We start from the raw sequence: 10864 nt of genomic DNA on the forward strand, positions 1-10864 counted from the left end.
ACCAGAAACTGAGCAACTGAGCACATTCTGACCGAGGAATCAGAAACATACAAACTGAGCACAGTCTGACCTAGCAACCAGCAACTTACCAACTGACAACAGTCTGACCGAGGCAACATGATACTGACCAACTGACCACAGTCTGACCAGAAACCGGAAACTGACCAACTGACCACAGTCTGATCTCGAATCCAGAAACTGTCCAACTGACCACAATCTGACCGAGACAATCCGAAGCTGACCAACTGACCACAGTCTGACCTAGAAACAAGAAACTGACCAACAGACCATAGTCTGACCGAGAAAACAGAAACTGACCGACTGACCAAAGTCTGACCTAGAAACTAGAAACAGACCAACTTAACACATTCTGACCTAGAAACCAGAAACTGTCCAACTGACCACAGTCTGACCGACAAAACAGAAACTGACCAACCGACCGCAGTCTGACCTAGAAACCAGAAACAGACCAATTGACCACAGTCTGATCTAGAAACCAGAAACTGACCAACTGAACACAGTCTGAGCGAGGCAACATGAAACTGACCAACTGACCACAGTCTGACCTAGAAACCACAAACTGACCAACTGACCACAGTCTGACCTAGACAACCCGAAACTGACCAACTGACCAAAGCCTTACCTAGAAAACATAAACTGACGAACTGACCACAGTCTGAACTAGGATCCAGAAACTGACCAACTGACCACAGTCTGACTTGTAAACCAGAAAAGTACGAATTAACCACAATCTGACCGAGGAACCAGAAACTGACCAAATGTACACAATCTGACCCAGAAACGTGGAACTGACCAACTGACCACAATCTGACCGTGACAACATGAAACTGACCAACTGACCACAGTCTGACCTAGAAACCAGAAACTGAGCTACTGACAACAATCTGACTTCGAAACCAAAACTGACCAAATGACCACATTCTGACCGAGCAAAAACAAATTGTGAAACTTGCCACATTCTGACCTAGCCACCAGTATCTGACCAACTGACCACAGTCTGACGTAGAAACCAGCAACTGACCAACTGACTGCAATCTGACCTAGAATACCGAAACTGACCAACTGACCACATTCTGACCTCGAAACCAGAAACTGACCAACTACCACAGACTGACCTAGAACCCAGTAAAGGACCAACTGACCACAGTCTGACCTAGAAACCAGAAACAGACCAACTGACCACATTCTGACTTAGAAACCAGAAACTGACAATCTGACCTCAGTCTGACCTAATAACAGAAACTGTCCAACTGACCATAGTCTGATGCAGAAACCAGCAACTGACCAACTAACCACAGTCTGACCTCGAAACCAGAAACTGAGCAACTGCCCACACTTTGACCTCGAAACGAAAACCTGGCCAAATGACCACATTCTGACATAGCAACCACAAATTATCAAATAGGCCACATTCTGACCTAGCAACCAGTATCTGACCAACTGACCACAGTCTGATGTAGAAACCGGAAACTGACCAACTGACCACAGTCTGACCTAGAAACCAGAAACTGACCAACTGACCACAGTCTGATCTAGAATCCAGAAACTGTCCAACTGACCACAATCTGACCGAGACAATCCGAAGCTGACCAACTGACCACAATCTGACCTAGAAACAAGAAACTGACCAACAGACCATAGTCTGACCGAGAAAACAGAAACTGACCGACTGATCACAGTCTGACCAAGAAACCAGAAAGAGACAAACTTAACACAGTCTGACCTAGAAACCAGAAACTGTCCAACTGACCACAGTCTGAACGACAAAACAGAAACTGACCAACCGACCGCAGTCTGACCAAGAAACCAGAAACAGACCAACTGACCACAGTCTGATCTAGAAACCAGAAACTGACCAACTGGCCTAAAACCAGAAACTGAGCAACTGACCACAATCTGACCTCGAAACCAAAAACTGACCAAATGACCACATTCTGACCTAGCAAACACAAACTGTCAAACAGGCCACATTCTTACCTTGCAATCAGTATCTGACCAACTGACCACTATCTGACGTAGACACCTGAAACTGACCAACTGACCACAGTCTGACCTCGAAACCAGAAACTATCCAACTGACCACATACTAAACTCAAAACCAGAAACTGTCCAACTGACCACATACTAAACTCGAAACCAGAAACTGACCAACTGATCACAGTCTGACCTAGGAACCAGAACCAGGCTGACCGAGGCAACATGAAACTGACCAACTGACCACAATCTGACCTAGAAACCCGAAACTGACCAACTGATCATATTCTTAACTGGAAACCAGAAACTGACCAACTGTCCACAATCTGGCCGAGAAAATAGAAACGGACCAACTGACCTCAATCTGACCTAGAATCCAGAAACTGAACAACTGACCACAGTCTGATCTAGTAACCACAAACTGACCAACAGGCCACATTCTGTCGCAGCAACCAGTAACTGACTACAGTCTGACCTAGAAACCAGAAACTGAACAACTGACCAAAGACTGACCAAGAAACCAGAAACTGACCAAGAGATCACAGACTGACCTATGAATCAGAAACTGACTAACTGACCACAGTCTGACTTAGAAACCAGAAACTGACCAACTGACCACAGTCTGACCTAGCAACCACAAACTGACCAACAGGCCACATTCTGTCGCAGCAACCAGTAACTGACTACAGTCTGACCTAGAAACCAGATACTGACAAGCTGACCACAGTCTGACCTAGAAATCAGGAAGTGACCAACTAACCACAGTCTGAACGATAAACCAGAAACTGACTAACTGAACACAGACTGAATTAGGAATCAGAAACTGAACAACTGACCACAGACTGACCTAGAAACCAGAAATTGACAAGTGACTGCAGACTGACCTCGGAATCAGAAACTGACTAACTGACCGCAGTCTGACCTAGAAATCAGAAATTGACTAATTGAACACAGTCTGACCTAGACAACCCGAAACTGACCAACAGACCAAAAACTTACCTAGAAAACATAAACTGACGAACTGACCACAGTCTGAACTAGGAACCAGAAACTGACCAACTGACCACAGTCTGACTTGTAAACCAGAAAAAGACTAATTAACCACAATCTGACCGAGAAACCAGAAACTGACCAACTGACCACAGTCTGACCTAGAAACCAGAAACTGAGCAACTGACCACAATCTGACTTCGAAACCAAAACTGACCAAATGACCACATTCTGACCTAGCAAACACAAATTGTCAAACTTGCCACATTCTGACCTAGCCACCAGTATCTGACCAACTGACCACAGTCTGACGTAGACACCAGCAACTGACCAACTGACCACAATCTGACCTAGAATCCCGAAACTGACCAACTGACCACAGTGTGACCTCGAAACCAGAAACTGACCAACTACCACAGACTGACCTAGAACCCAGTAAAGGACCAACTGAGCACAGTCTGACCTAGAAACCAGAAACAGACCAACTGACCACATTCTGACCTCGAAACCAGAAACTGACCATCTGAACTCAGTCTGACCTAATAACAGAAACTGTCCAACTGACCACAGTCTGACGTAGAAACCAGCAACTGACCAACTAACCACAGTCTGACCTCGAAACCAGAAACTGAGCAACTGACCAGAATCTGACCTCGAAACCAAAACCTGGTCAAATGACCACATTCTGACCTAGCAACCACAAATTATCAAACAGGCCACATTCTGACCTAGCAACCAGTATCTGACCAACTGACCACAGTCCGAACTAGAAACCCGAAACTGACCAACTGACCACATTCTGACCTCGAAACCAGAAACTGACCATCTGAACTCACTCTGACCTAATAATAGAAACTGTCCAACTGACCACAGTCTGACGTAGAAACCAGCAACTGACCAACTGACCACATTCTGACCTGGAAACCAGAAACTGAGCAACGGACCACATTCTGACCTCGAAACCAGAAACTGACCAACTGACCGAAGACTAACCTAATAATATAAACTGACCAACTGACCACAGTCTGACCGAGAAACCAGAAACTGATCAATTGAACACAGTCTGATCGAGGCAGAATGAAACTGACCAACTGACCACAGACTGACCTAGAAGCCAGAAACTGACCTACTGACCACAGTCTAACCGAGAAACCAGAAACTGACCAACTGACCACTGTCTGAAATAAGATCCAGAATCTGACCAACTGATCACAGTCTGAACTATAAACCACAAAAAACTAACTACACCACAGTCTGATCAAGTAACCAGCAACTGACCAATTGACCACAGGATGACCTTGCAACCAAAATGTAGCAAACTGAACACAGACTGACCTAGAACCAGCAACTGACCAACTGACAACAGTCTGACCTTGTAACCAGAAACTGAGCAACTGAGCACATTCTGACCGAGGAATCAGAAACATACAAACTGAGCACAGTCTGACCTAGCAACCAGCAACTTACCAACTGACAACAGTCTGACCGAGGCAACATGATACTGACCAACTGACCACAGTCTGACCAGAAACCGGAAACTGACCAACTGACCACAGTCTGATCTCGAATCCAGAAACTGTCCAACTGACCACAATCTGACCGAGACAATCCGAAGCTGACCAACTGACCACAGTCTGACCTAGAAACAAGAAACTGACCAACAGACCATAGTCTGACCGAGAAAACAGAAACTGACCGACTGACCAAAGTCTGACCTAGAAACTAGAAACAGACCAACTTAACACATTCTGACCTAGAAACCAGAAACTGTCCAACTGACCACAGTCTGACCGACAAAACAGAAACTGACCAACCGACCGCAGACTGACCTAGAAACCAGAAACAGACCAACTGACCACAGTCTGATCTAGAAACCAGAAACTGACCAACTGAACACAGTCTGACCGAGGCAACATGAAACTGACCAACTGACCACAGTCTGACCTAGAAACCACAAACTGACCAACTGACCACAGTCTGATCTAGACAACCCGAAACTGACCAACTGACCAAAGCCTTACCTAGAAAACATAAACTGACGAACTGACCACAGTCTGAACTAGGATCCAGAAACTGACCAACTGACCACAGTCTGACTTGTAAACCAGAAAAGTACGAATTAACCACAATCTGACCGAGGAACCAGAAACTGACCAAATGTACACAATCTGACCCAGAAACGTGGAACTGACCAACTGACCACAATCTGACCGTGACAACATGAAACTGACCAACTGACCACAGTCTGACCTAGAAACCAGAAACTGAGCTACTGACCACAATCTGACTTCGAAACCAAAACTGACCAAATGACCACATTCTGACCGAGCAAAAACAAATTGTGAAACTTGCCACATTCTGACCTAGCCACCAGTATCTGACCAACTGACCACAGTCTGACGTAGAAACCAGCAACTGACCAACTGACTGCAATCTGACCTAGAATACCGAAACTGACCAACTGACCACATTCTGACCTCGAAACCAGAAACTGACCAACTACCACAGACTGACCTAGAACCCAGTAAAGGACCAACTGACCACAGTCTGACCTAGAAACCAGAAACAGACCAACTGACCACATTCTGACTTAGAAACCAGAAACTGACAATCTGACCTCAGTCTGACCTAATAACAGAAACTGTCCAACTGACCACAGTCTGACGCAGAAACCAGCAACTGACCAACTAACCACAGTCTGACCTCGAAACCAGAAACTGAGCAACTGCCCACACTTTGACCTCGAAACGAAAACCTGGCCAAATGACCACATTCTGACATAGCAACCACAAATTATCAAATAGGCCACATTCTGACCTAGCAACCAGTATCTGACCAACTGACCACAGTCTGATGTAGAAACTGGAAACTGACCAACTGACCACAGTCTGACCTAGAAACCAGAAACTGACCAACTGACCACAGTCTGATCTAGAATCCAGAAACTGTCCAACTGACCACAATCTGACCGAGAGAATCCGAAGCTGACCAACTGACCACAATCTGACCTAGAAACAAGAAACTGACCAACAGACCATAGTCTGACCGAGAAAACAGAAACTGACCGACTGACCAAAGTCTGACCTAGAAACTAGAAACAGACCAACTTAACACATTCTGACCTAGAAACCAGAAACTGTCCAACTGACCACAGTCTGACCGACAAAACAGAAACTGACCAACCGACCGCAGTCTGACCTAGAAACCAGAAACAAACCAACTGACCACAGTCTGATCTAGAAACCAGAAACTGACCAACTGAACACAGTCTGACCGAGGCAACATGAAACTGACCAACTGACCACAGTCTGACCTAGAAACCAGAAACTGACCAACTGACCACAGTCTGATCTAGAATCCAGCAACTGTCCAACTGACCACAATCTGACTGAGACAATCTGAAACTGATCAACTGACTACATTCTGACCTAGAAACCAGAAACTGATCAACTGACCATAGTCTGATCTAGGAGCCAGAAACTGACCAACTGACCATAGTCAGATCTAGCACCAGAAACTGACCAACTGAACGCAGTCTGACCTGGAAAGCAGAAGCTGACCAACTGACCACAGTCTGACCTAGCAACCACAAACTGACCATCAGGCCACATTCTGTCGCAGCAACCAGTAACTGACTACAGTCTGACCTGGAAATAAGATACTGACGAGCTGACCACAGTCTGACCTAGAAACCAGGAAGTGACCAACTAACCACAGTCTGAAAGAGGAACCAGAAACTGACTAACTGAACAAAGACTGAATTAGGAACCAGAAACTGAACAACTGACCACAGACTGACCTAGAAACCAGAAACTGACCAAGTGACCGCAGACTGACCTAGGAATCAGAAACTGACTAACTGACCACAGTCTGACCTAGAAACCAGAAATTGACTAACTGAACACAGTCTGACCGAGACAACCCGAAACTGACCAACTGACCAAAGCCTTACCTAGAAAACATAAACTGACGAACTGACCACAGTCTGAACTAGGAACCAGAATCTGACCAACTGACCACAGTCTGACTTGTAAACCAGAAAAAGACTAATTAACCACAATCTGACCGAGAAACCAGAAACTGACCAAATGTACACAATCTGACCCAGAAACCTGGAACTGACCAACTGACCACAGTCTGACCGTGACAACATGAAACTGACCAACTGACCACAGTCTGACCTAGAAACCAGAAACTGAGCAACTGACCACAATCTGACTTCGAAACCAAAACTGACCAAATGACCACATTCTGACCGAGCAAAAATAAATTGTGAAACTTGCCACATTCTGACCTAGCCACCAGTATCTGACCAACTGACCACAGTCTGACGTAGAAACCAGCAACTGACCAACTGACTACAATCTGACCTAGAATACCGAAACTGACCAACTGACCACATTCTGACCTCGGAACCAGAAACTGACCAACTACCACAGACTGACCTAGATCCCAGTAAAGGACCAACTGACCACAGTCTGACCTAGAAATCAGAAACAGACCAACTGACCAGATTCTGACCTAGAAACCAGAAACTGACAATCTGACCTCAGTCTGACCTAATAACAGAAATTGTCCAACTGACCACAGTCTGACGTAGAAACCAGCAACTGACCAACTAACCACAGTCTGACCTCGAAACCAGAAACTGAGCAACTGCCCACAGTTTGACCTCGAAACGAAAACCTGGCCAAATGACCACATTCTGACATAGCAACCACAAATTATCAAATAGGCCACATTCTGACCTAGCAACCAGTATCTGACCAACTGACCACAGTCTGATGTAGAAACCGGAAACTGACCAACTGACCACAGTCTGACCTAGAAACCAGAAACTGACCAACTGACCACAGTCTGATCTAGAATCCAGAAACTGTCCAACTGACCACAATCTGACCGAGACAATCCGAAGCTGACCAACTGACCACAGTCTGACCTAGAAACAAGAAACTGACCAACAGACCATAGTCTGACCGAGAAAACAGAAACTGACCGACTGACCAAAGTCTGACCTAGAAACTAGAAACAGACCAACTTAACACATTCTGACCTAGAAACCAGAAACTGTCCAACTGACCACAGTCTGACCGACAAAACAGAAACTGACCAACCGACCGCAGTCTGACCTAGAAACCAGAAACAGACCAACTGACCACAGTCTGATCTAGAAACCAGAAACTGACCAACTGAACACAGTCTGACCGAGGCAACATGAAACTGACCAACTGACCACAGTCTGACCTAGAAACCAGAAACTGACCAACTGACCACAGTCTGATCTAGAATCCAGCAACTGTCCAACTGACCACAATCTGACTGAGACAATCTGAAACTGATCAACTGACCACAGTCTGACCTAGAAACCAGAAACTGATCAACTGACCATAGTCTGATCTAGGAGCCAGAAACTGACCAACTGACCATAGTCAGCTCTAGCACCAGAAACTGACCAACTGAACGCAGTCTGACCTGGAAAGCAGAAGCTGACCAACTGACCACAGTCTGACCTAGCAACCACAAACTGACCATCAGGCCACATTCTGTCGCAGCAACCAGTAACTGACTACAGTCTGACCTAGAAATAAGATACTGACGAGCTGACCACAGTCTGACCTAGAAACCAGGAAGTGACCAACTAACCACAGTCTGAAAGAGAAACCAGAAACTGACTAACTGAACACAGACTGAATTAGGAACCAGAAACTGAACAACTGACCACAGACTGACCTAGAAACCAGAAACTGACCAAGTGACCGCAGACTGACCTAGGAATCAGAAACTGACTAACTGACCACAGTCTGACCGAGACAAGCCGAAACTGACCAACTGACCAAAGGCTTACCTAGAAAACATAAACTGACGAACTGACCACAGTCTGAACTAGGAACCAGAATCTGACCAACTGACCACAGTCTGACTTGTAAAGCAGAAAAAGACTAATTAACCACAATCTGACCGAGAAACCAGAAACTGACCAAATGTACACAATCTGACCCAGAAACCTGGAACTGACCAACTGACCACAGTCTGACCGTGACAACATGAAACTGACCAACTGAACACAGACTGACCTAGAAACCAGAAACTGAGCAACTGACCACAATCTGACTTCGAAACCAAAACTGACCAAATGACCACATTCTGACCGAGCAAAAACAAATTGTGAAACTTGCCACATTCTGACCTAGCCACCAGTATCTGACCAACTGACCACAGTCTGACGTAGAAACCAGCAACTGACCAACTGACTACAATCTGACCTAGAATACCGAAACTGACCAACTGACCACATTCTGACCTCGAAACCAGAAACTGACCAACTACCACAGACTGACCTAGATCCCAGTAAAGGACCAACTGACCACAGTCTGACCTAGAAATCAGAAACAGACCAACTGACCACATTCTGACCTAGAAACCAGAAACTGACAATCTGACCTCATTCTGACCTAATAACAGAAACTGTCCAACTGACCACAGTCTGACGTAGAAACCAGCAACTGACCAACTAACCACAGTCTGACCTCGAAACCAGAAACTGAGCAACTGCCCACACTTTGACCGCGAAATCAAAACCTGGCCAAATGACCACATTCTGACATAGCAACCACAAATTATCAAATAGGCCACATTCTGACCTAGCAACCAGTATCTGACCAACTGACCACAGTCTGATGTAGAAACCGGAAACTGACCAACTGACCACAGTCTGACCTAGAAACCAGAAACTGACCAACTGACCACAGTCTGATCTCGAATCCAGAAACTGTCCAACTGACCACAATCTGACCGAGACAATCCGAACCTGACCAACTGACCACAGTCTGACCTAGAAACAAGAAACTGACCAACAGACCATAGTCTGACCGAGAAAACAGAAACTAACCGACGGACCAATGTCTGACCTAGAAACTAGAAACAGACCAACTTAACACATTCTGACCTAGAAACCAGAAACTGTCCAACTGACCACAGTCTGACCGACAAAACAGAAACTGACCAACCGACCGCAGTCTGACCTAGAAACCAGAAACAGACCAACTGACCACAGTCTGATCTAGAAAACAGAAACTGACCAACTGAACACAGTCTGACCGAGGCAACATGAAACTGACCAACTGACCACAGTCTGACCTAGAAACCAGAAACTGATCAACTGACCATAGTCTGATCTAGGAGCCAGAAACTGACCAACTGACCATAGTCAGATCTAGCACCAGAAACTGACCAACTGAACGCAGTCTGACCTGGAAAGCAGAAACTGACGAACTGAGCACAGCCTGACCGAGAAACCAGCAACTAACCAACTGACCAAATTTACCAAGCAACCAGTGAATGACCAACTGATCACAGTCTGACCCAGAAACCAGGAACTGACGAACTGACCACAGTCTGACCTAGACTACCCGAAACAGACCAACTGACCAAAGTCTGACATAGAAAACAGAAACTGACCAACTGACCACAGTCTGATGTAGAAGCCAGCAACTGACCAACTGAGCACAGTCTGACCTCGATAACCCGAAACTGACCAACTGACCAAAGTCTGACTCAGAAAACAGAAACTGACCAACTGATCACAGTCTGACCTAGAAACCATAAATGGACCAACTGACCACAGTCTAACTGAGAAACCAGAATCTGACAAACTGATCACAGTCTGAACGAGGAACCAGAAACTGACCAACTGACGACAATCTGATCTAGAAACCAGAAAAAGACTAATTAACCACAATCTGACCGAGAAACCTGAAACTGACAAAATGTCCACAGTCTGACCCAGAAACCTGGAACTAACAACTGACCACAGTCTGACCGAGACAACATGAAACTGACCAACTGACCACAGTCTGGCCTAAAACCAGAAACTGAGCAA

The sequence above is a fragment of the Pristiophorus japonicus genome, unplaced genomic scaffold (assembly GCF_044704955.1).
Source record: "Pristiophorus japonicus isolate sPriJap1 unplaced genomic scaffold, sPriJap1.hap1 HAP1_SCAFFOLD_42, whole genome shotgun sequence".
Lineage (NCBI taxonomy): Eukaryota > Metazoa > Chordata > Chondrichthyes > Pristiophoridae > Pristiophorus > Pristiophorus japonicus.